Source organism: Anolis sagrei, chromosome 2 (assembly GCF_037176765.1).
Source record: "Anolis sagrei isolate rAnoSag1 chromosome 2, rAnoSag1.mat, whole genome shotgun sequence".
Lineage (NCBI taxonomy): Eukaryota > Metazoa > Chordata > Lepidosauria > Squamata > Dactyloidae > Anolis > Anolis sagrei.
In genome coordinates, this window is record NC_090022.1 from 133,257,050 (window position 1) to 133,284,683 (window position 27,634).

The window sequence follows — 27,634 nt, forward strand, 5'->3', positions numbered from 1 at the left end:
TTTAATGGGATAAGTGGAAGGATAAGAGGACTTGGATGTGCATCATGTGAGCTAGCAAAATTGGATCACAAAGTCTCCAGTATATTTCACCTTTTTTGGGAATTGTCAATATTGAACAATAATGAAAGTCTTAATATTTCTTATTTAGAAGTGTACGAAATAAGAAATATTAAGACTGTCATTATTGTTTAGCCCTTTCAGGAATAACAAAGATTGCATGCAGTCTTCCCTATGCTGAGCGCATGTGGAAAGCACTTTTACACAGATACTGTCTTTGTTAGGGCCTCCATATTTAAGGTGTTATACTGATAAGAAAATCATTTGTTTTCTCCCCTCAAGGATGTAAAATTCATATCAACTAGTCCGCCAGTGCTGACCGCCCTTCTACATGCACATACACTTTAAAAACATCTCCAGGGTCTCTGCACATGAAGACAGGCAAAAGTTCCCGAACACAGATTTGCTGCTTGCAGTCATAGCACTGCCACCTGTTATAAACAAAGCAGCCTCATTGCCATACTAAAAACTTTGGGAGGGAGCCAGCAGTAACTATTTTATATTCTTTAAAAGGGAGTTGTGTGCAGCAACAAATGCATATAGATGTAGGACTGTGTTGCTGAGTGAGATCTCCTGTCCTTGGGGACATTTTGGGGATGGCATGATGATGGGGAGGGCTGGGTGAAGGATCACATGGGTTCAAAGAGTTGTAGTTTTGTTAGGCATTCTCTGCTGTCCAGAGCCCCTGGGGTTTCCAATGGAGTCAGACAGCAGTGGGTGAGCAAGGCCAAATGAACAATAAAGGGAAAGCTTTTGGCTGTCTACCTGCTTTGGAGAGTGCTAATTGAGGCACCAGGGCCCTGATGTCCTCTGAACTTGGACACTCCTTCAGGCTTTGGAATGAGCTCAGGTGGCTGTTCATTAGCAGGGGCAAAGGCTGCCTTCACTCTCACAGTGGCAATAGTACAACTTCTCCAGATAGGTAGTTTCAAAGCAAGCTCTTGTTGTATTTTAACCTTCTTGTGTGTGGCTGGTGGGGGAAAAGATATAGCAGGAGCAGGTATTGTCTTGCTTGTTCTGGCAAGTTTACAATATGTTGGCCACACACAAGAGATAAGGGCAGCAACCCTACTTTATTTTTTTGAAGTAGTCATTCCCCTGCTTTAAAAAATAAAAAAGTGGTTGATATTGAAGTTTCTATAAGGTGAAGCTCTTAGTCTAGAAGGGGTTCACATGGAATTTGAACTAGCATGGTTGTTAGCCCTCACTTGATTTTAAAAAAATAAAGAAGCAAGTGTACCTTGCTTCAGTTATGATCAAGGTTTGTTGTTATTGTTTGCCTTCAAATCAATTCCGACCTAAGGTGAAGATATCACTGGGTTTTCTTGGGAATATTTATTCAGAAGAAGCTTTTCATAGAATCATAGAATCAAAGAGTTGGAAGAGACCTCATGGGCCATCCAGTCCAACCCCCTGCCAAGAAGCAGGAATATTGCATTCAAATCTCCCCTGACAAATGGCCATCCAGCCTCTGCTTAAAAGCTTCCAAAGAAGGAGCCTCCACCACACTCCTGGGCAGAGAGTTCCACTGCTGAACGGCTCTCACAGTCAGGAAGTTCTTCCTAATGTTCAGATGGAATCTCCTCTCTTGTAGTTTGAAGCCATTGTTCCGCGTCCTAGTCTCCAAGGAAGCAGAAAACAAGCTTGCTCCCTCCTCCCTGTGGCTTCCTCTCACATATTTATACATAGCTATCATATCTCCTCTCAGCCTTCTCTTCTTCAGGCTAAACATGCCCAGTTCCCTAAGCCGCTCCTCATAGGGCTTGTTCTCCAGACCCTTGATCATTTTAGTCGCCCTCCTCTGGACACATTCCAGCTTGTCAATATCTCTCTTGAATTGTGGTGCCCAGAATTGGACACAATATTCCAGATGTGGTCTAACCAAAGCAGAATAGAGGGGTAGCATTACTTCCTTAGATCTAGACACTATGCTCCTATTGATGCAGGCCAAAATCCCATTGGCTTTTTTTGCCGCCGCATCACATTGTTGGCTCATGTGATGCGGCGGCAAAAAAAGCCAATGGGATTTTGGCCTGCATCAATAGGAGCATAGTGTCTAGATCTAAGGAAGTAATTTCTTTTCATTGCCTTCCTCTCAGAGAGGATTGTGGTGAGTTTATTGGGCTAAACTAGGATTGTCAAACTCATTTTCATTGAGAGCCAGATCAGCCTTACGGTTGCCTTCAAAGGGCTGTTGAATCCATGGATGAAGAATCAGTGAAAATAGATATTTTTTTACATAATGGTTAGTGCTCATTAGTTTTTACCCAGTTTGAATCCCCAATTTTTATTGAACAGCAACTCCCATCACTTTTGATTATCTGCTATGTGGACTGGTGATAATGGAAATTACAACTCAACAGCTCCTGTGGCTCTGAGGTTGGGGTTAAAGGCTAAAGGACATTTTAAAGGCAGGCATATCCACAAGCCCTGTATCTAAATCCAAACCCCACTATCCCGACCAAACAGAACAAACTGCAGACTTCTAGATGTTAGTATACCACAACCCCCATCAGCTTTATTTATTTATTTATTTAGTACACTTGTATACCGCTAATATCTCAGCCTGTGCGGCGACTCATTGCGGTTTACAACATATTTAAAAATACAATATTCACTTTAAAAATATAAAATAAAATATAAAAATACATACATATACATACATAGTATTGGGCCACCAATACAGACCGGAACATCTCATAGTTGAAGTCGTAATCCAATTCGTTATCCTTGATTGCTAGTCCATGATCAAAACATCATCACATCGGAATTAGTTGAAAACTTGCTCGAACATCCAAGTTTTCAGTTTTTTCCGAAATGCCATTAGCGAGGTGGCTGATCTTATTTCAGTAGGGAGGGCATTCCAAAGCCGGGGGGCCACCACAGAAAAGGCCCTATCTCTCGTTCCCGCAAGCCGCACTTGTGAAGCAGGCGGGATGGAGAGAAGGGCTTCTCCTGAAGATCTTAGGGTCCTGGTGGGCTGATAGGCCGAGATACGTTCGGATAGGTAGGTTGGGCCAGAACCGTTTAGGGCTTTAAAGGTCAAAGCCAGCACTTTGAATTGGGCTCGGTAGCTAATCGGTAGCCAGTGGAGCTGGTACAGCAGAGGAGTTGTATGCTCCCTGCGCCCTGCTCCTGTTAATACCATGGCTGCCGCCCGCTGGACTAATTGGAGCTTCCGGGCCGTCTTCAAAGGCAACCCCACGTAGAGAGCGTTGCAGTAGTCAAGGCGGGATGTAACCAGAGCGTGGACTACCGTGGCCAAGTCAGACTTCCCAAGGTACGGTCGCAGTTGGCGCACGAGTCTTAACTGTGCGAATGCTCCCCTGGTCACCGCCGAATGCTCCCCTGGTCACCGCCGATCATGATGTCTAATGATGAGGAATACAGGAGTTGTAGTCCAGCATCTGGAGGCCACACAAAATGACATGGTGGGCTGAATTCAGCCCATGGGCCTTCAATTTGACACATATACTATAGATGGAGCTTCAGTGGGGCTGCCTAGGTTTCCTTTTGCCTTCCTGGTACTGTCTTCTTGGTGTTTTACAGCTCTCTCTTCAAACACTGGCATATCTGAGCATAGCCATTTAAGACTCTTCCCTTCAGGTCAATTAATACCACTCCTCAGAATTGCAGGTTGGCTCACACAGTGAGCATTAAGGACAGTCAAGTGACTGTAGTCTGGAGGGCCGCATAAAATGAGATGGCAGGCCAGATTTGGCCCATAGGCCTTGAGTTTGACACAGGTAGGCTAAACTCTCTCCTCTTCTCCAGTCTACATTTCAATCCAGCTCCTCTCACTCACATATTATCTTTTTTATCACAGCAAATCTCCCTGAGTGACACAAATAATGCAAAGGATTAACAACATGCAGAATATCACTTTCGGGTTTACAGCTAAAGCCTTCAGGTAAATCTGAAGACTGAAGGAAGGGAGTTAAATTGATGCAAGGATCTTTGAGACATTTGCCTTAAGGCTAGTCCATTTCTGTTGCCTTGAGGCTAGTCTGATTCTACCTGCACTTCCCCTCTTGATTGTGGTTGTTCACATTATGCACCTTTCCAGTCTGTGCTTATGTTCAAATCTGTCATTGAGTGGACTTCCTTCAAACATGACAGGTTACGTGAATTGAACTAGAGTTGGCTTTTTTATGTAAACACTAGACCAGAGCAGTAAAATCTATGAAGATTGCATGTGTTGAAGATGGTGTGAACAGGGAACTGGGGCTGATAGGCCACATGCTTCTGGGGGTGCTGGAATAGACACAAAAGTGTTGTGTGAGGTTGGTCATACAGTAACTGAATACTTGAAAGGATCAGACTTGGTGCTTCATTGCAATCTTCTCAGTCAATACAAAGAGTGTTATTGAAGGACTATGGGAAAGAGGCGCTAGAAACTGGTGTGTCTCATATAACTAGAATTGCAGTATTTTGTGTGGCAGTGGTCATTATGCAACTACAAAATAGCTCACCGTGTTATTCATGGACAGAGGAAGATTGTTGTCCTTCTATCACCTTAGACCTTTCTATTTTCTCCCCCTTTTTGCTTTCATCTGTGACTGTCCCACAGTGACTGGAATATCTTTCTGGTTGAGTTCACCAAATAACTTCTTTCTACTTTTCCATGTTTAGGACTCACTTGAGAAAACCCATATCCAGGAGCATATTGGCACCTAGCTAATCACTGCCTTTTATTGCCATTTATTCCCCCCCCCCCCCCTTTACACACAAACTTAACTCCATGGTCATTTTCCTATCTTCCTATTCATGAACCTTCTAGTCAGAAGCTGTGTTGTTTTTTTCCTATACAGTATTTTGTATTCTGCTAAAGTTACTTTGTAGAAGTGGGCTCAAGACAGTAGTGAAATAGTTCCAAGGATGACAAAGAGAATGGACTGATGGCAAACTCAATACTGGAGTGATGACAAACTCATTAGCAAAAGAATCATAGGGTTGGAAGAAACTACAAAGGCCATCCAGTCCAACCCCATTCTGTCATGCAAGAACACACATTTAAAGCTCTCTTGTCAGATGGTCATCCACTTTCTGCTTAAAAGCTTCCAGAGAGGACTCAACTAAACATCCAGGCAGTAGCACATTGCACTGTTTAATAGCTCTTATTGTCAGAGAGTTTAAGTGGAATCTTTTTCCCCGAAATTTGAACCCATTACTTTATGTCCCAGTCTCCAGAACAGCAGAAAACAAGCTTCCCCCTCCTCAATGTGACATCAAATATTTAAACATGTCTATCATGTCCCCTCTCAGCCTTCTTTATGTAATATGCCTATTGCTTTAAACTGCCTCTCATCCCCGCCACGCATTTCTCTCTGTGATAAACTGATACATGCATGTACAGAACACACACAGGCATATTTTTAAAAATCTGAAAAAAATGTTTCTAAATAAAACCTTTCCTTGAAGCTGATCACCGGCACTGGCTCCATATGAAAAGTGCCCCCCACCCCACCCCATCCAAATGTATCTGCAAGCCGCCCCTTGCGCCTTCCTTTAATGTTTCCACTTTTAACAAATGCATAAAAATTAAACAACTTACTCCCCTCCGGCTTCTTTTCCTGCTTTAGCAAATATTTACTGAGGTTAGATTTTGCCTGTGGCGCTTTGTGTGAGTGAGGGAGATTAGAGCGCTGGAAAGGGGAGCTCTTTTTTGCTTTTGCTTTTGCAATTTTGCCACTTTCCAACAAAGGATAAGGGGAGGGTGGGAAAAGGAACCCATTTAAACTGTGAAGCTTCTCATATGTGGCTTCCAAGACCTCTCTGTTCCCTATTGCAGACTGCAGCCACATAGGGGTCAGAGAGTCTGAAATTCTTCATCCACAGGGAAACCAGCTGTATTTTACACACAAATACATCTAGCAAGGGCCAGACATGTTTAAAAATGTAAAACAGCCTTGGGAAGGAGGGATGGAGAGGATGCTTAATCTTTTCCCTCCATTCAAAGCTGCACTTCTGCCTGCAGGCTGCCCTCCACCCCAATCCTCCATGGAGAACCAGAAGTGCACTGACAAAGGTTAATAAGGTTGAGTTGAAGTGTAACCCATGACCTTAGCTTTGCCTTTTTGTAGGGCGGGCTCCAGAAGGGCACACGTGAAGCTGTAAAGAATAGCACAAATGCAGTTAGGATGCTGGGCAGTGCACAACTGTCATCAATGGGTGAATAAAAATGGTCCAATAAAATGTTCTCAAGCTCCTAGAACAATTTAGGGATAAAAAGGGTCATTTCATGCTACATAATTATAGCATGATGGTTTTACGTTAGGTCATTCTATAGAATATTAGGATTTGTAGTTTGGTATGAAGTGCTATGGACACTCCCTGGCTGAGGGTCCTAAAGGCCTCTCTCTCCCAGGATTCCATAGAATGTCACCATGGCACTTAAGGTGGAATCACAGGACTAGAATTGTGTAGTGTGAAAGAGGCATCAGCACCATCTCTAAACACAGAAGTGGCCACGTTACCAATCTATATCTTGTAACTGACATCTCTGGGATCTGTGCAGAAGCAATCAAATAATGGTGATTCTATTTTGGATAGAGATATGACTGAATATTTATCAGCAGACCGAGAAATTATCACCCTTCCTCAATACCTTAAGGGAGAATTTGGGAAAGCCTTTTCTCAGGTGACTTTAGTGAAGATGAAATGCCACCATCACCTATTCATCCATCAACATCATCACCCCCACCTCACCATCATCCAGTCATTTATATCTTGCCTAATGGGATTTCAGGTGGTTTCCAAAAATTGAAATACACAGCAATGACATTATGTTGTTACCGTGTGCCTTCAAATCATTTCTGATTTGTGACAGCTCTAAGGGGAATCCATCATGGGTTTTTCTTGGCAAGATTTTTCAGTCTTTGCCTTCCTTTGAGCCTGAGAGCATTTGACTTGCCCATGGTTACCTGGTCAGTTTCAGGGAGGCCAAGTAGGAATTCAAAACCTCATTTCTCAGTCTTAGTCCAATACACAACTCACTACACAACAGTGACACTCAGAAAAAAATCATAAATACAAACATATATAAAGAGTTATTATTAAACTGCAATGAAATAATCCATGGTGATTAAAACCAGTTCGAACAAACTGATTTTTAAAAAACCTCCAAAAGAGCATACTTTTAAAAGCAATAGCAGTCATTTTCTAAAAGCCTTTCAGAACAATGGAAGGACAACAAGGAGGGATGGAGCCATCTGGCCTTCCTAAGGAAGGTGCTCCAAAGTTTTGGTGCAGTCTCCGAAAAGGCCCTTTCCTTTGTTCCTCCAAATAATCCTTTGATAAGATTGAGAGAGGCCCTCTCCTAGATAGGCTCATGTTGGAAGATTTACCTGTACTGCAGACAAACCCCTGAACATTAGGAAAGTATATAATATTAGGGTAGTTGTCTATTTCCCCGCCCTTCCAAACACTTTCAACCATGCTAGCCTGAAAACTGACCTTCTACAGTAGTTCTACAGATCATGCTGATATTGGCAGTGGTAGTGGCTAGCAATGGGGGCAGATGCTGTGTAGGTATAAGGATGCAATGCCCATGAACTGCGCATGAGCATTTTGGAAATCAAAGCTAGGGATTATTTCTGAACTGAAAAAGTATGTTTAAAATCTCTATTTCTAGACAAGTCTACCAGGGAGAATGTATTCCCAAAGACAGAGAAAGTTTTTGTTGCCAGAATGCATAGGTTGTACACACACAGTTGCATCATCTTGTTGCTCAACATGGAGCTCCATGCCATGCACATAACCTCTTTCCTGACACACAGTCTACATCTCAAAAGAAAAGACTTGTGAATGGCTAGACAGCATTAGAAAGAGTTAGAGAAGCTACCTGCTTTAAGTTAGTGGCTATGAGTATGCAGTCAACATGGCACTCTAGCAAGACCTGAACAGGTCAATATTTCTAGGGAGACATCTGAAAAAAACTTTGGGTGTTTAGAGAGACATGGAGATGTGTGAGATTCAGTACCCATAAGTGGGAGTCAATAAGGAGGATCAAGTAAGCAGCAGGTTTAGACTAGGAGAAGCACAGCCAAGGAGGAAGCTCACAGCTCCAAGGAAAGCCAAGAGAAGCACAAACTGGTGCATTGCTCATAGATGGAGGAGACCTTCATAACTTACCTGCACATTCATTGCCAAGCACATGCATTTCCCATATATGATATCCATGTTTATAAAACCAACCTGACTGTACATTCTGTACTAATGTATTTTTCACATACTCCTCCTCAGTCATACACATTTATACACAAGCTTTTTTTTTCTTGCACATGGACATACACACGTACATAATCTGTGCCATTTAATCAGCACAACTGCTTTCTCTGAACAGCTGATGAAACATTCATGCCTCCTAACTGCATGCTGACATTTAACAAGCAGAAAACGTAGCGTAGACAATACAAGGCTCTTCCAACCCCAGAGTGAAGACAAGGCACAGCATGCTCCTATCCTTGGCTTTTGTGCCATGCCTTTGTCTCCTCACCTGGCTTTTCTTGCACAGAGTCTGAGCATCCACTTGTTTAAAAAAACAGAGACCCGGCAAGCCTTTGTTTAGGAGCACTTGCTCAGCCCAGCATGCCATAGAAGGCAAAGCAAGGGAAGCAGGTAACAGTCAAGAAATGGCTGAGATACACTACTGGTCTTCAACCTTGTATTCAGTTACCTAGAAAATTAGTTCCACTGAACACAGTGACACTTACTTCTGAGTAAACTCTTACTCCTGAATACCTTGGGCTATTAGCTCTCTTAAATAGGACACAGCCTGCCTTGTACACATACACCATAATTCTTCAGGTACGTTGGAAGTTCCTATCCCTTTGCGAGCCCTAAAGAAGATTCAGCTGCCTGTCAAATCAACTTCTATCCACAGCTTGCAATGGTGCATATTTTGCTCAGCCTTAGGCTGGTTATCAGTGAATGCCCAAAGATGAAATGGTGCACACATTTTCCCTAGTTAGGAGGAAGGCTTGCCTACCACACCAATACAACATTCAAACATTGAGAATTAATCCAACTATTATAAATCAACGAAGAAAGCTCTGCATTATGATATAGCACTTCTTGCACTGTGAAGTGTGACATACCAAATATAAATCTACAAGAGCAGTATATATGTAGCCTGGTCTATAATTGCTGTATTAATGGCTATAAGCTGTAAAAGAGAGATGGATTACGTCAGGCTTCAAGAAAACTAGCAGAGCTGGAGGGAAGAAATTAATTTTAAAAAACAAGCAAAACAATGTTCTAGCTCAATCTAGTCCAGTGGTTCCCAACCTTGGATTCTCCTGTTGTTTTGGACGTCAACTCCCAGAAATCCCAACCAGCTTACCAACTGTTAGTAATTGTGGGATCTGAAGTCCAAAACACCTGGAGGGCCACAGGTTGGGAACCACTGGTCTAGTCCTTTCTGTAACTAGCTTTCTACTTCCAGGGAATATATTCATAGAAGAAGAGCCAATGTGCTGTAGTATTCTTAATTGTTCTACTAGTACTGCAGAGGCTTAAACCACTGAGCTGCTGAACTTGCAGACCAAAAGGTTGGCATTTCGAATCCGGGAAGCGGGTGAGCTCCCGCTATCAGCCCTAGCTTCTGCCAACCTAGCAAATGTGAGTAGATCAATAGGTACCACTCCAGCAGGAAGTTAATGGTGCTCCATGCAGTCATGCAGGCCACATGACCTAGGAGGTGTCTACGGACAACACCAGGTCTTCAGCTTGGAAATGGAGATGAGCACCACCCCCCAGAGTTGGACACGACTAATGTCAAGGAGAAACCTTTATCTTTGCCTTAGTACTCCAGGAAACCAGAAAACCTGAACTCAGCCATGGAAACCCACTGGAGGACTGTGGTGGGCATGGGCAAGTGACATTCTCTAAGCCTCAGAGGAAGGCAATGACAAACCTGTGGCTAAAAGCCCTTATTAAAAAAAATCCCTATGAGAGGATCATCATAAGTTGGAATGGAATTAAAGATACATAACAACGATTAATAAAGCAAAATATTCAGAAGTCAAAGACCACAAAAGGACAACAGTCAGAAACAAACTAGAATGAAAGCTGTGATGTGGTATGATATGTTATGGTAAGCTATTCATTTGAATCAACATCCCTCATTGTACCTGAAGAGGTACAAAGATAATGTTTTTCTGACCATTTTTTTTACAGAGGACTATTTCCTTCCCCCCCCCCCCATTTTTCCTCTTTTTTGCCACAATTTTAAGCTGATTTGTAAAATCCCATTGTTTATATGTCGTGTTTTGCTTTTGGTTTTGGTTTGCTTATAATTTCATTCTAATCTGTAGTCCCTCGTTCCATCATTGCATATATCTTCTTATATATCGATGGCAACCCCATGGATTTCATAGGGTTTTTGTGGAGGAGGAATATTCAGATATGGTTTTGCCTGCTCCTCCCTCTGAAGTCTAGACTACAACATCTGGTATTTGTTGGTTGACCTTGCTTAGCTTCCAAGATCAGACAGGATCTGGTGCCTTTATGGTATGCAGTCTCAGTTGCAATAGGTATGGACATACATTGGAAAGCAGTGTAAAATGTTTGACAACTGTGCCTATTGTTGAATTTGGTCATTCCCAAACCTCACCATGTCGTCTGTGGTCCAGAACTCAGGTCATGCTGAGGAGAGAGATTTTTTTTCCTCGTGTGCTGGATTCAGCCTATACAAGGATTCCAATAAATATAGATTCTCCTGTCTTGTGTTTTCAGTGAATGCACGCAGAAATATTTTAATAAAGTAAGCCTGTGCATAGGCTGTCATTTGCATGTGGAGGGTGTTTATCTCACTTTTTGCCACACACATAGATTCTCGAGCTGCCCCCAGTCTAAAAGGAAGAAAGCTCATTTCTCTTCCAGCAGCTGCCTGAGATTCCCAAGTGATGTGTGAAAAAGAAAGAGCTTGGACCAGTTATCTGGTTCATGAAAACAGTGGAAAAGGTTTTGGCAGTCTTCAAGTCATGGTGGGATGGGCAGAGATGTGTGTAACTGTGAAGCTGGGAGCCCAGCCAAAGGAGGCCGTGTCTAGGAAACAAGGCTCGCACATGCTCCAGCCAAGTGAACTATATTTAGCAGAGGGGAAAACTTGCTTCATGGGGAGAGAGCAGCAGACCAAGGAAGTTAATTCAGCAAGGGCTGGTGGCTGCAAAATGAAGAGACTGCGCTGCTTTTTTGAAATGTCTATGATCAGCCACTTTGGACTTTTCAAGGAAGACAATTAGGAATAATTCCAAGAATGGGAGACTGTCCAGCAGGTTCTGTCCCACAATTAGGCAGAATGAGATGACAGCTGGGTAGGGATGGGACAGCCATCAGGTGCTTGAGGAGAAATACTCTAAAGGAGGCAGATCCTGTCTTACCTTGGAAGCTAAGAAAGAGTCAGTGCTTGAAGGAGAGACTGTTGAGGAATACAACGAGATGTATTATGTATTTTGAAAGAAGAAGTTTGAAAGCTGTTTCTGAGTATACCTCGCCTACAAAAATTCTATGAAATTTGTAGGGTAGCAATACGTTGACAGGCAATTTGATGCCAGAAAAAGAGAAAGAAAGGAAAATCTGTAGATTATGTGAAGCTTACCCTGTGCTCCTGTGGCTAGACTGTTGTCCTCCAGTAGGGTTTGGTGAACAGTGTCCACTAACCATGTGGAAGCAACATTCAAATACTGTATCATTCTAGATGGCTTTTGTATGTAGAAAGGGAAGGGACATAATTTTATTTTTTTCACCTCAGAGAGAAAAATATTGTGGGCTGGTTTAATGGCTAGGCATCTCATCTAGCAGCAGAACTTTGGATATACATTATCACTGAGTTGAAAACAAGTGATTTCTTGATCTCAGGGGATATTTGACAAGAAGGTATCACTACAAAGATTTAATCAGAGAGGAATTGCTAGCAGGTGAAATTGTGTCTATGACATTTTCTTTTTAAAGTGGTATTCGTGGTTCAAAACATGTACGTACATACAACTTTGTAGTTTATTCCTGTCCCCATCTCAGTCCCAACACTTCCAGACATGGATTAGTGTCGGAAATGATGATGAACTCTGATCCAAATAAGCAAACTGCCACCCATGGGCTCCATGAAGACTGCTGCATCTCACTGAATCTAACAATAGCAAAGAAATAAAGGAGCTTCAACCAAGGAAAGCAATTTTGAGCTGTAAAATGTGACAGGATTTGTGAGGGAAGGGCAACTGTATGCTCTCTCATGCCTTTCCAGTACAAAACAGCATAACCAATGTATTCCTTTCATGTGGAATGTGACTGCATAATGTACACATCTGGAACAAGGTCTGTCAAAAGATGTGCAGTGAAACATCCAGTGTTTAGAGAAAGTTTAGATAGGTAAACTTTTATCTGATAGAATATGCGATCCTTCCTGCTGACTATTTATAGATGGGACTCATGTAGCCTTCCAGCTTTGATTGAACTTCTCACCATGGCTCTGCTAGGTAGGGCCATTGAGAGCTGCAGTTCAACAACCATCTGTTTAGCTGCAGTATTGCTATCCCTCTACACGAACAAATGTAAGTGAGCCTTTTAATCTGAAAAGCTACTTTTGTATAAAAGGTTTCTAGAGCAGGGGAATCGTGGGAGAGGAGGCGCCAGTTTAATCTTTTCTACCTCGTGCCTTTTCTCTTCATAAGTATCCCACTCCTCCCCAGCGGAGACCAAAATGGTTCTTTTTGGATCCTTGCGGGAGGCAGGCCATCACAGAGTGAGGAGTATAAATGAGAAAGGACAGGTTGAAAATGGATTGCGCACCCTTCCCTCCCCTGCCACTTCTCTGATCTAAATTCTTCTTTCTAAAAGTGGTTTCTGATGTTTAAAAAATGAAGTGCAGGACTAAACTGCACACTATACTAAATGCACTGAATCCAGCCTAAAGGTACTGTCTGTTTTACTCATGATTAGGGAAATCTGGACTGGGCTCACCTCGTGCATTGTTTTCTCTCTGTACTGTTTCGCACCACTTCTCAAAAATTCACTCCTCTTCTGAATATGAATATATATCCTAAATGACTAGCTAATTGTCTACATATTTGCCCCATTTTCCTGGCCCCGCCTTTGTCAGTACTCTCAGCCAGCAATTCCCTTCTTGTCATCTTTGATCCCTGACACTTTTGTATATTCATAGAACATTTCAGCCATCATGAGCTGTCTTATACCACTTTGAAACACCAACTCCTGCCCCATCCCATAAATGGAATATTGTCTTCAAATACAGGTACAGCCATCCATCTATAGCCGCAGATTCTGCACTTAACAGATCCAACCATTCACACCTTTAAAATATTTTTAAATTTCCAAAAGCTAACCTTGATTGTGCTATTTTGTATAATGGGAACCATGTTACTAAGCCATTCATATAATGTCATTATAAGAGTCATGGATTCAAAGGAGAGGGAACCAAAACCTAGTAGATACCAAGGGCTTACTACATAACTCAATTATTGAAATAGAAGACTTCTTCAACACAATTTGATACCAGAGGCAGAAATAACCCAAAAAGAATAGAAATAGGTACTTAAATCACAAAAAGGAGAGCAATTCAGCGTATTTTATCAAATTTTTATTTAGAACTAACAACATGCATATGTGAAATGGAACATCCAGGTACACATTGCATTAGCAAGGAAAACATATTGAATTTGCTGGAGGTCACATGTAAGCTTCTTTCAAAATGGATCCAAGGATGATTTTTTCCCCCTTCACCACCCTCCACTTTCTTTATAATTTCCACTTTGGGGCCAAATTTCTTCAGCATACTGGAGGTAGCTGGTAGTTTATTGCATTTCCTCGTTTTCTTTGTTTTTCTATTGGCACATTCTCTGTAAGCAGTTCTGGAGGCAGCTTCTTTTTCCTTGCCTGCTGTAAGAAGGCACATGTAGGAAAAATAGGATTGCCTAGAGTAGACTTCCACACATTCCCATTTCAAAGAATATTGCCTTGTTTACTGCCATCCTGCTACTGCAACCCAACACTGAGAGACTGTGCTTTTCCAGTCTCCTTGACAATCCCCCTTTAGCTGATACAGTTAAAATCAATCTTCCAGCTAAACAAGAGGACAAAAGGGAAGAAGCTGAGTGAGCATAAAAAGACTTTGTAAAAAGTAGCTTATTGTCAGAGGCTTTGGTAACTGGGGTATGCCTGTTGGTTCCTACCCCATCCCTCATGCACAGTTAAGGCATTTTCCTTCTTAAACTACCCACATCTTAGCTGTGGCATCCTTTCTTTTTCTTCTCCAGTGCTGGGAGAGAAATATGTGGAGGTTTCCTCGGTCATCCTATTAGCTACTAGTACTATTAGGCATCCATGGGCTTGCACTAATTGGACAGCTTGTGGATGAAGAATCCTCAGAAGTTATCTTTATCAGACATATATATCAGAGAGAGAGAGAGAGAGAGAGAGAGAGAGAGTAAATATACACACACATGCACGTACATTATTTTTAGATCTTTTCCCATGATCTAATTCGCCTCTCCACCAAGTTTCTAATAATAATAATCATCGTCGTCGTCATCTTTATTTATACCCTGCCACCATCTCCCCAATGGGGACTCGAGGAGGCTTACATGAGACCACGCCCTACAATACAGTAGAAGAAGTCAAAAACATAAATAATAACATAATAAATTACATAAAACATAAAAATACAGCAAACGATATGAAATTAAAAAATCTACTAGCCTTTCTGTAAGGTCAGGGTAGATAAATTTGCAATACTGTATGGTACTGTACCTGAATACTATCTAAATGCCTTAGGCCCCATCTCATCTTGGAAGTAAGACCATTGGCCTTTGTTACTACTGGGATGGGGACCACCAAGCATAACCAGCTGCTATAGAATATATTCCAGAAGAAGGAATTAGCAAAAGCACCCCTGAATATTCTGTGCCTAGAAAACACCATAAGTCAACAAGCAACTTGAAGGCACACAGGCACCTTACCCGTATTGTTTTCTTCATAGGGCAAAAATCAGTCTCTAATGCTTTAGGATGAGAAAATACCTTCCCATTTAATGCTGAAAGTGGAGACTACAAAGGCTTTTTTAAGGTAAAAGAATATTGCAAAAACAGTCAGGTGTCTTCCATGGTGACTAGCCATAAGTTTTCAGAAGCAGAAAACGAAAACCTGGAAGAGTCATTCATCCCTTTAAAAAGACATGGGAAAGATCTGCAAAGTGAAAATTCCCTTTGAAATAATGCCCAAGGGCTTTTTGTAACTCCTTTCCTCCAGATTGCATAACTTTATGCATTCTCTAATGGTGGCGCAATGGATTAAACCCTTGTGCCAGCTGAAACGCTGATCTGAGGACCTGAAGGTTGGCCATTTGAATCTGTGAGATGGAGCGAGCTCCGGTCTGTCAGCCGCAGCTTTCCATGTGAGGACACAAGAGAAGCCACTCACAGGGTGTCCCCTGGGCAACATTTCTGTAAATGTCCGAATCTCCAGAAGTGACTTGCAGTATTTGCTTCTGACATGATAAAAAAAAGCTTTCAAAGCATACAGAGTTTCTAGTCCTCAGACCTTTGGGAGTTCAGCCTCCACTCATTTATTTTTAAATATAATTTTATATTCCTTTTTAAATATCCCTCCTTTATTTCCATCATGAAAATGAGAAAGTTTACCCAAAATATCATAGTGTGCATGAAAATCCGCAAAGAGTCCTGCAGTTCCAAATCACACTTTTTGAGCAGAAGGGAGATCATAAGGGTGTGTGTGATGTGCCATGCCCAGAGCCCAAGTGATAGCAGTCGCCTTCTCTTCCCAGGATTCCCTGCTGCACACTTCAACAGAAAGATGTAGAAAAGTTCTCTCTCTTTCAGCTGCTGTAACTTTTAGCCTGGCAAGCTGGCGCTATGCTACCCAAACCTCAGCGTAAACCACATGGAGGTCAGAGGTCTTTTACAAATTGGCACTGACACATGGCGAACAGCTTGTGCAGTGCAGCCTTTGAAGCAGGGGCCTCTCATATTTTATGGTCAGATACACCCGACTGGTGTGAAACTCACAGAAACATGGGGGCTTGAAACATAGTACACACGCGCACACAAAGCCTGTTTACCCAGATGTACACCCATCTCCCTTCAGGGCTGGAGAATTATGCCTTGAATATGTTGCACAAATGAATAATAAAAACAAAAGAAAATGACCCTCTTTATGGAAACTCATTTTATGAATAAAACAATTATTCTGGTAATTGAAAAAATGTGTCGTTAAATTAAATGCAGTGGTTCCTATTAAATTTTTAGTGGGTTTCTATTCCCCCCCCCCCCGCTTTGCCTTCTCCAAACCCCCCTTTTCCCACTGCTGCTGGCAGTGAAGGGCTGGTAATTATAGCGGAGGGTTTCGTTTTCTCTTTATTGTTTTTTAATCTCTCTCTGTGCCGCACAGCTCCAATGATATTTTGATGTCAAGGAGATTTAGAACAATATCCCTGATGTATGGGGATGGGGGGGGGGGGGGGGAGAGAGAAAGAGAAGAGGTTGAGAGAAGGGGTGGAAAGAAAGGATATGTTCTCTTCCTTGGTTTGATGGTGTCTGAACATTTGGGGTTCCCCCCTTTTGAGGGAAATGAAGGCAAAAAGACAGAGACCCACAAACATGGAGGCTAAATTTAGCCAGAGGAAAGCACTTTAACACCCCTTATCCGTTTCAGTGGGGATTGTTGTTGAGTGTGATTTCAACACTCCCCCCTCCATATCTCTCACTCTTTGCAACCAGTGTTTTTAACACTTCCGCTCTCCCTTTGAAAGGTGTCTTCACATTTGGATGGATTAAGCCCTCGTTTCAGGTTTTTCTGTGTTCTTTTCAAAATGGCAACTGTGAGAAGAATTGATACTGAGTTTGCAAAACCCTCAGTCTTCAAGGGTGGAAGAGGGGTTGATGGGGATTTCAGTTTCTGCAGTTCCAATAGCCAAACTAACTCCTGCTTTCATAGAAAAGTCACAGCTGAGCAGGTAGATCTAAAAGTAGAGAAGGGTTGGGGAGAGAGATGTGTGTGGAACTATTGGAAGATTATGAAGAAGAAAGACAGAGAAGGACAGACTACTTAGGTCCCAATACTGAGAAAGAAGAGGGGTTTATTATTGCTGCTACTTCTATTGTTGTTGGAGATGCCAGAGTCTGGGGAAACCTGGAAATAACAAAATATAAGGAAAGGTTCCATGCTGAACCCAGGAATGCTGCACATCTCAAAGGTGCTATAATTATGAAATGTGAAAGAGCTCAGGTATCCTGAAGATATTTTGAACTTTAGTTCCCATCAGTTCTATCTAATATGGACAGCAGTCTGGCATCATAGAGCTTGTGGATTGTTGTTGTTGTTGTTGTTGTTTATTTTCATATAATTTACAACTCATGGTAACCCTAAGGTGAATTTATCACGGGGTTTTCTGAGCAAGAGAGTATGACTTTCCCAGGGTTACCTAGTTTACAGCTAGGGATTCTGATCCTGGTATCCAGAGTCATAGTCCAACATTCAAACCATTACACCATATTGACTCTCAGGAGATTGCCTACCCCATATTAATTTTTCTCCTCATGCTGCTGGATATACTTTTACAGCATGTTTTTAAGGACCATAGCAACTTCTATGACAGTGGTTTTCAACCTGTGGGTCCCCAGATGTTTTGACCTTCAACTCCAAGAAATCCTAACAGCTGGTAAACTGGCTGGGATTTCTGGGAGTTGTGGGCCAAAACATCTGCAGAAACACAGGTTGAAAACCATTGTACTATGGCATCTCTCTGTGGGTACACAGAAGAACAGTTGATCCTTGAGCAAAACTGAGCTCATCCCAATCCCTTGGGGTTGTGAATTTATTCTGATCAAACATAAGAGTTTTCCTAGACAAGTCTTTGACTACACTACCCTCAAGAAAGAAGGGAAGTAAGGTGTCTTTGGGGATCTGTTCCCCAAAGGGACACACACTTGACACTAAATATGCATGGCTGCATTTTACAAGTAAAGTTGGATTTTGATGTGCCAAAGGAAGGGATGCTTAAATTGCTTGAGTGCACTGAAAAAGACCAAGACATTTTTTGCCCAAGTATTCATAACTCAGCAGGCTTCACAAAGCAAATGTACTCAAGGATATACAGAGAGAGGTATTCATGGGTTTTAAGTGGATGATTTGCCTCCATGGCCTCCTGAAGCAAATTACAGGGCTTCTTCCCCATCTTTGCTCAATCCATACCTCATGTAGAAACAAAACGTACTATGCAAGTAGGAGACATCTCAGCTTTTAGCTGGTTCCCCATGTGTGTGTTTAATGGTGTATAAATAGCACACAGGCTTTTAGTTAAATGCTAGCCCAGTTCTTCCCTTTGGGGATCAACTTTCTAATCGTAGTTGTTTGGGCTGTTTCTCTCTTTCTCGCTCTCTCTTTTTCTTTCTTTCTTTCATTCTTCCTCCCTCTCTTTTTCTCTGCCCCAGGAATACTCTCATTTGATAGAAATGGGGTTGACAATTTTTGGCTAGAACATTTTGTTCAGTATTACTGATACTGACTACTGTATTAGTATTCAGGTTTTATGTCTTTTGAACTCAATCATACTGTATATGCAGCTTATTTATTTATATTTATTTATTTAAAACATTCATATTCCTCCCTTCTCACCCCAAAGGGGACGCAGGGCGGATCATAGCATATATACGGCAAACATTCAATGCCGGGACACAAATTCATTTACATGTACATAAACATTAAAAACATTTATCTCAATATTAAAATACACCATTTTAAACCGTCCTAGTCATCAGCGTCAAATCTAATTGGCCTGGTAATCTTTCCTATTACTGCTTTATTGCCCTGTCCCATAGCCAAGTTTTTACCATCCTTCTAAAGGACTTCTGGTTGGAGCTGAGGAGAGAAAGTTGCATGGAGCTTCGGCTCCATGCATCGGAGAGACGGTTGGGGGGGAAAAGCATATCTACACCCCTCAAATTCCTCATCTTCGGGCGAGACAAACAGAGGAGAGCAGTTGCCAGCAGTTGCCAGCAAAAAGCATCTGGAAATGGACAGCTTAAAGGCACAAAGAAAGATCTCCCATCTCTGGATCCTCTCTGTTCAAGGCTCTCACCAGAAGCGAGTTCCATAGCCAGGGAGCAATCACCGAGAAGACCCTGTCTCTCGTCCCCACCAATCGTGCCTCTGACAATGGTCAGACGGAAAGCAGGGCCTCCCCGGAGGATTTTAATCTCCGTGATGGTTCAGTGTATAAAACCAACTTTCCATCTTTCTCTCTACATAGAAAAAAAAATGTCCTGATGAAGGTCCTTCCATCTTCCTCCACCTCCTCGTAACTGTTTCATGAAATGCAAGGTTACTGTCTTCCTGAAAGGTCCATCCTACCTACCATAAATATCTTGCCTGATCCCTCTTTCCCACTGAGCCATATTCCTAGGCTTCACATGGGCAGGAGCACCATCTTCAAGCCCTAGGGAGAAATTTCAATTCTTTATGGAAGTGACAAAAATATATCCCCTGAAAACAATGGCAAAAGACTAACAGCCAATGCCCTCAACAGATGACCACAGATACAGCTTTCAGGCACTCAGCAATAAGACAATGGACTCCAGGTTTTGCTGAACTATTGCTCCCATCATGACTCTCCATTGGTTGTGCTGGCCAGTGCCAATGGGAATTTGAGATCAAATGACTTAAAGGGTCACAGCTACAGATACAAATTCTCAATGGCATTGCCCTCACATGCAGTGACATAGAATGGTGGTATTTTTGTCCTGCCACCAGAGAAAATGAGTACTGTATTCCTCTTACAGTATTTCAGAAATGTGAATCCTGGGTCAAAAGAACACATATTTTTTCTGTCTTCCTCAACACTGCAGGGCAAGGAGAAAATTGCACAAAATTCATGCTGGTCTTTTATTTTTCCCAACAGGTTTTCCCAATTGCTGGGAAAACCTGTATTTCAACCTAGTACAAATAATTAGAAATATTCTTTCCATCCTTAGAGACAGCTTCTCAGTTTTGCCTCAGTAGGTACTTCAACTAGGGCAGAGCTGAAATGGATGGATTATCATAAACCTGTCTTACATTTTGAATGCTCTGTTTTCTTTGAAGGACTCAAGAATGGGCAAAAATGTGCAGTAGTTGCCATGTTCCTGTTGCATCCATGTATATTATGCAGAGTGATGGCACAGAATTTGTTTTCCCTCAGTGATATAATCACTTAGCCAAAATGTATTGGCAACAAAGCAGTGTGATTATGCAGTGTATTTACAATGTAGTCTCTGATTGTCTTAGTTTACTTGAAAAAAGAGGAGTGATGGAATAATAATGAAGCATCACCAATGAAGTTGGAAAATTAGGAAGTAGAGCAAGGTGAAAATATTCTTCAAGGGGATTTAGGGAACATTTTGCATATCTAAAAAGCCCCCTTTACCTTGGAGATTCTGCTCAAAAATTCAATAGACTTAACTTTACCACTTGAGTGAAGTAGCTTTGCATCAGAATCAAGAAATAATATATGCATCTAGATATCTTCTAAGTCTATGGGTGCATCTTCTCATTGTTTATTCATTCAGTCGCTTCCAACTCTTCGTGACCTCATGGACCAGCCCATGCCAGAGTTCCCTGTTGGCCATGGCCACCCCCAGCTCCTTCAAGGTCACACCAGTCACTTCAAGGATAATATCCATCCATCTTGCCCTTGGTCAGCCCCTCTTCCTTTTTCTTTCCATTTTCCCCAGCATCATTATCTTCTCCAAGATTTCCTGTTTTCTCATTATGTGGCCAAAGTTCTTCATCTTTTCCTCTAATATCCTTTCCTCCAGTCAGGCTTTATTTCCTGGAGTATGGACTGGTTGGATCTTCTTGCGGTCCAAGGCACTGTCAGAATTTTCCTCCAGCACCACAGTTCAAAAGCAGCTATCTTCCTTCACTCATCCTTCCTTATGGTTCAGCTCTCACATTCATAGGTTACTATGAGGAATACTATGTGGATCTTCATTGCCAGTGTGATGTCTCTACTCTTCACTATTTTATCGAGATTGGTCATTGCTCTCCTCCCAAGAAGTAAATGTCTTCTGATTTCCTGGCTGCAGTCTGGGTGCATCTATACTATAGAATTAATACTTTTTTGATGCAACTTTCACTGCCATGGCTCAATACTATGGAATTAAGGGAGTTAAAGTTTTACAAGGTCTTTTGCCCTCTCTCCCAAATAGAACAGGAGCTTCACCAAGCTGCAGCTCTGCAATTTATTAATACAACATTGATTGGGAAGAACAGGAAATTTTCCATGGATCTTCTGCATAGTTTTCCACCATAATATTTTCCAGCTGCTTGCATTGTACTTCTCTTGATTACAGAAAATTTCATGCCAATAGTTCCAGTGCACAGGTTGGTGTTTTATAAACTTCACATAAACTTGTCAAGTTGACTGGCTTAAGAACCTTATGCCTTCCTGCATCATACGATTCTAACACTGCTTCTTGCTTCCTAATAGAGAGAGAATGAATCCAGGGCATCCCCCAGTTGGGCTATTACTTGAAATATGTCTGCTTAAAATAACCAAGTCTTGGTTGGCTGTGGGCCTGAACATAAATGAGAAATGCCTGCAGCAACTTTGTAGAAAGGAGAACATGTCCTGTGCACATGAGGCTCTATTAGAGACATAAGCTTAACCACACTTAGCCCAGACCTTGGCTTCCTGTCCTCTAGGTGTGATCGTGTGTGCAAGCTGTGTGGTCTGGCCTTGTTCCCCAACATAATGTCTCTGGCCTTGTAGTTAGCAATGAAACACACAAATCCACCTTCTCATGGGCTTATACAGAATACAGGGCTTTATTTTCTGCTTTTTCTCCTTCAGCTACACTTCTAAAGCAGTGATTTAAGGACAGCAAAAAGAATCCCCCCTCCAGATCTCTTTACACCTTGCAGAGCCCCTATGCCCCATTGAAGTCTTCTAGGAATATTCTCCCTTGATGCAAGTGAGCCAGGCACCAGACAGGCCAGCTGACTCTCATTATTGCTCTGCATGAATTGAGCGTTGCAAGAGAACCCATCCAACTTTCTGGTGCAGTTGTACATGGGGGGGGGGGTGTTCACAGGGGGTTGTGAGTGGTGGCCAAGCTATCTTTCAAGGAAGCATATTTTCTATTTTCTGATTTTCTCATTGAGGAATGCCTGATGAGGCTCTTCTATGGATTCATGAAGGTCCCTTAGAAACAGATGAAACATTGACTACTGTAGAAGAAGCAAGAGTAGCCCCATAGCAAAATCAGGCTTCAATACTTGGAAATCTTTTCGTTTTCTGTGTGTGTGTGCCAAAGACAAGTCTATAGCCAAATAAAAAGTGAACAGCTGTGACTCTGCTCAGTTAGGAACCTCTGAACTCAAGAATCATTTGTTTTGGATGCTATTCCTGTAGAAAAAATGTGGTTATGATTTTGATATTAAGTTTCCAACACTTTGAGGACTAGAAACCTGGGAAGTGGCTCATCTGTCAGCATACATGTCTGTGAAATAACTCAAATATTTCTATGAAGATGGAAATATGAAGATGATACATGTCTATTTTGCTCTGTTATAATACTATGAAAATAATATTGAAAGAGAGAGATAATCTATCCCCTCACATCCCTGTTCAGACTTCAGACATACTCATAAAATATTGTCTTTTCTTAGATACTGCCATATTTGTTGCCTACATTCAATTTGCCCGTGTTGGAATAACTACTGGAACTCACCTCAGTTCCTTTGAGGGGCTTCCACTCTGTCATGCTTCTGGCTCAATGCATTGGTATCACTTCTCCATCCATTCTTATTAAGCTGTTGCCTTTTGGAACAGAAGACAGTGACATAGTTCCAATTTTGTTTGGATTCAGCCCTACTTTATATGACATAGTTGAGTGATTGTATTGACGTTCATAAAAAGTGAGGGCTTCTATTACTCTATTGAAAGTAGTTTTTAAGATCTTGTTTTGCGACTTATATAAGGAGGAAAAATGATGCCGTTTGTCAAATGTTTCACCGTTCTGAAGTATGAAATGTGTAATTATCTTTGGATAATTCTGGCAGTGAAGTGATGCAAGTCTCACTGACATTTTGTTTCTACAATGACTTAATATCTTAGTTGTCAGGGGCAGAGGCGTCTAGTCTATCTCTTGGGGCTTGTAGGTGTTTATGTGTTGGAAAGGGGAGGGCAAAGTAAGTGATTGGACACAACAGACAAAATATATGAAGCTCTAAAAATGGGTACAATTTATTATTTACCGTCACCCTTCACTGTCCACAGATTCTACATCCATGGATTCAGCTATCTACAGCCTGAAATGTTTTTTATCTACCAAACAAACCTTGATTTTGCTATTTAAAATATAAGACACAATTTTCATAAGCCACTGTGTGTATAAGGTGATTCTAGTATTTAGAGATTTTTGTATCTACAGGAATTCCTGGAACCAATTACCACTGAATACCAAGGGTCCATTGTATTTATATAGAGCATTTAGTCAAGACAGCCCCTAGAGTTGTAGACCAGAGCTCAGAATGGAGGGATCATGTTCTGACTTTGTAGCCCACAGAAGGGAGGTTGGAAAAGGGACAGGAGCAGGCTCGTGTTTTCTGTTATTTCTTCCTGCCTCACAAGTCACCATGGAGAATGAAGGCAGTTTGCCAATATGATTTAACACATGTCCTTTCAATTGCTTGCCCAATTTTTTACTCTTCACTTGTGCATCTATGTGACCTTCTTTCCATCTTTCCATGTTCTTAGGCCCCTTCTACACTGCCATATAATCCAGCATCTGATCCCAGATTATCTGCTTTGAACTGGAAGTTATGTCAGTGTAGACTCATATAATCCAGTCCAAAATAGATTACCTGGGATCAGATACTTAATTATGTGGCATTGTAGATCCAGTCTTATTCAGTGATGCTCTTAGACTGTTCCCCATACAACACTTGCACTGAATAACCATTCTTTTCTCATGAACATGGGGCACACTCGTGAAACCAGTTTGTGACACAGGTACTGAATTGTTTGATAACTTCTGTCGACCAGGGAAGGTACTGGTAGGATGTTGGGTGGGGTTTTTTTTGTTCTGTTTATTGGGGAGATGTTTTCAGGTTGTCCTTAAAATTGGTCCCCAATGTAGATCTGCAGTTCAGTCCTATGAATATTCATACAGAAGTAAGTTCCAGTGCATTCAATGGGATTTACTTCCCTGTATACGTGTTTTTGATTGTTACCTTAGGCATGCATTCTGGCCATGTACATATTACTTACAATAGGAGTGAAACTAAAGCAGCTGCAAATCCCAACATTCTTCCCCATTGGTTATTCTGGCTAGGAAGAACCTGGGAGAAACTCATAACCATGCTGGGAGAGAGATATGATCCCAACTTTTGCACTGCAATTTAGTTCCAAGATATAGAGTATAAGGAATGGTAACTGCTTATTTCTCTACAATATGACTTCTGTTTTACACCTGTTAATTTGTTTAAAATATTGCTAAAAATATGCTCCACCTTTCTACTCTGTTTAAGAGCTTTCAATGCATACTGAAAAGCACAATTCAAAACAGCCTAATAATTACCATAAAATGAAAGCCATTGATCTGAGCATTCCCTTTCACCTCCCTGTCACAATAACCCGGGAAGGTGTAACAGTTGGTAGAAGTACAGAGAATAAGATTTCATTTACACAGATCGCTGTATTTGCTGCAGACTCCCAGGTTACTCCCATATTAAATTAGCACAGTTGCCTCTCCATATCCACGGCCTCAGCAGCCATAGAGGAAAAGTCACCTGGCAATAGTTTGTTGTTTGCCACCTTATATGGGAAACATAATTTTATTCTACCATTGTGTATAATGGGACTTGAGCATCCATGTGTTTTGATATCCATGGGAGATCTTGGAACAGAACTCCATCAGTTACCAGGGGTCCACTGTATAAATTAAAACCTGTCCATATTGATATACCCAAAGAATGGAAAACACCTTTTGGTATGAGGCTCGATTTGCCAGGCAAGGATGTGGAGACCCCAAGCTAGCAGAGAATGGGGCCTTACTTTAGGAAGATGGTGACAGGGGCATTGCAGGGAGTTGGTAGGGTTAGGTTGGCATACATCCCCCTGGTATACACACTCACATCCTCATATATATACATATACACTCCACATTTGTATATGTACAGACCACGCATATAGAACTCATTTAGGATCTTGCTTAGCATATGTTTTGCAAAGACCCATTCATTATTATCTCAGCATGCCTTACCCTGAGCAGTGTAGGCACAGCTTCAGCAGATCTTGAAGACCCTTTCTCACACATTTGCATGTTAGTCATTGCTTTTCTTGTAAAATGTGGACATAATTGGAACTTTCAAAGTGTTACAGCAGAAGCAAGGATCCCTAGCAGTTTTATTTCCAATATAAGCTCTGTCTGACCAATATCTTGATTTGCAGTTCACAAATTTGTCTCCACAAAATTCACACATAGTTGTTGTTGTTGTTGTTGTTTTGGGGGGGGGGGGCTAAAACAAGTTTCTATAAAGAATATTATTATTTACACAAACAAAACCTGTTGCTTGCATAGATAATGCTGTAATTATGCTGTGCAAAATTCAGATGTGATTGGTTTAAACAAAAGCATAAGTATTGTCTGCACAGGAAGCAGATTTCCCTGTCCAAAAATTTTTCTACATAGAAATATAGTTTTTGCACTGAAAATTCTATTTCCTATACAGGCAATGTTTTTCTGCACAAAATATCCACTTGTGAATGTTGTACAGATAAAGTCCCAAACTGTAAATTGGCTTCAAAAACTGGTTTTCAAAGACTTTCTAACAGCAGGAGGGAAATAGTTAAATTACTTGTTTATTCATTTGAGAAGATGAATTTTACATCCCTACTGTAAAATTTGTATTCAGTGTATGATTTGCTTCCCCACTCCCAGGGTGCAATAGTGTTGCGGAGTAACACTATTGATGCCTAAGAAAATAATTCACTTCTTCTAAAAGAGGGCTTCTTACATTTTTTTTCCCATTTAGGATCCGTTTTAGTCTGAGAAATTTTTACATGACCCTGGGTATGCAGATATATAAAATAGGCATAAAAACCATAACATTTACTGATAATAAATCAGCATTTGCAAGTCTTGCTAAACAAGCTGATTTTGTAGAGCTGAAGCATTTTCTGCAAAGTCCACTGTAAACACCACACATTTTTGCTTACAGATTTGTGTAAAGTGAGTGGGGTTCAGAAGCCTTTCACTGTTGCTTTTTTTCTTGCAACCCCAATATTGAGCTATGGGGACCTCATTTGGGGTCGGGATCCCAAATGGGGGTCGGGACCACAGTTTAAAAAGCAGTGGTCTAGGAGACAGCACATCTCCATTTCACCCCAGCGTTTTTCCAAGTTGTTGAGTGGAAAGTCTTTCAGCTAAAGCAGTGTTTCTCAAGCTCTGGTTCTCCAGGTGTTTTGGATTTCAGCTCCCAGAAATCCTAACCAGTTTACCAGCTGTTAGGAATTGTGGGAACTGAAGTCCAAATCATCTGGAGGAACATTCTTTGAGGAAACTCTGAGCTAGAAGAATTAGCTCCCTCTTCTGCACTACTGGGTCATAATTAGTCTACCTCTTTGGTAGTGATGGGAGGCTTAATGGGCTGAGGCGGCAGTCTTGCTAAATTGATCTTGACAGCATCATCATCCAAATCCAAAGGTTTTTATGTGCACTATCATGCAGGACATTTGCCTGACACTGCCTTTCTCCTCTACCCCAAACATATCTCCAACTATATTTGACTCCTGTATTACGTTTACTCTTGTCTCCAGGCTCCCAGTCCCACCAATATTGCATTGGTGTGATATCAGGCGAATGTCCTATATAGAAAATGGACAGGAAGATCATAGAGATCAGGATAAAATGCTTTTTGTCAGTATGTTTTACCCTCCAGTACTGAAGCACTATGAAAATTTGGATGAGTTTTTTCCATACCTGATGAAGCCAGTTTCTTGGATACACCTCCTCAAGGATACTCAGCTAATGAAGTCACAGCTGCTTCCCCTTTTGCACACACCGTCTGTACAAGGGCAGCTTTCCTATTCTTCTGTGCCAGCCAGGAATTAGAAGGGATGCTTGGTTTGTGTTTGCTTGGCAGCCTGGGGTGGGTCCTTTGGCTTCATAGGATCCCTCAATTATCTCAGCCATACTGCACCCAAGCCCCTCAGATCTCCTCCAGCAAACAATGCCTTGATGGATTTGGATTTGCAGCCAGTGCACTCAAACAGATTTAAATTCCCCCTCTCCTCCAGCCTTGGGTTTCACATGTGTGTGTGTGTCTGTACATAAGTACAGCTGCACAGGGAATGGAATTAATAAAAATGGATGGGAGAGAATGTTTGTTTATCAGATGGGGTCAAAATGCATTGAAAGAGCTTGGTGAGTCTACAAAAAAAGCAGGGGGGAGAACATGAAAATATGGTGTGTGGGGATGTGCTGAGATAACTGAAGGCCCCCCTGGGTTAAGATTGTAGAGCATAAGGAAAAGTGGGGGAGACTAAGGAAGCTGTGACCAA

The 27,634-nt window shown here is 41.6% G+C and overlaps 1 protein-coding gene and 1 long non-coding RNA gene across 7 annotated transcripts in view; one reads left to right on the plus strand and one right to left on the minus strand.

The window, feature by feature from the left end:
* SDK2 (sidekick cell adhesion molecule 2) overlaps positions 1-27,634 on the plus strand; it is a 375,646-nt gene that overhangs the window by 148,996 nt on the left and 199,016 nt on the right. The window lies entirely within an intron of this gene.
* LOC132766611 (uncharacterized) lies at positions 13,743-27,303 on the minus strand. Its single transcript, XR_009630517.2, has 3 exons — positions 27,054-27,303; positions 22,800-22,888; positions 13,743-14,449 (listed from the first exon to the last, which is right to left on the minus strand). It is a non-coding gene; the product is annotated as an uncharacterized lncRNA (long non-coding RNA).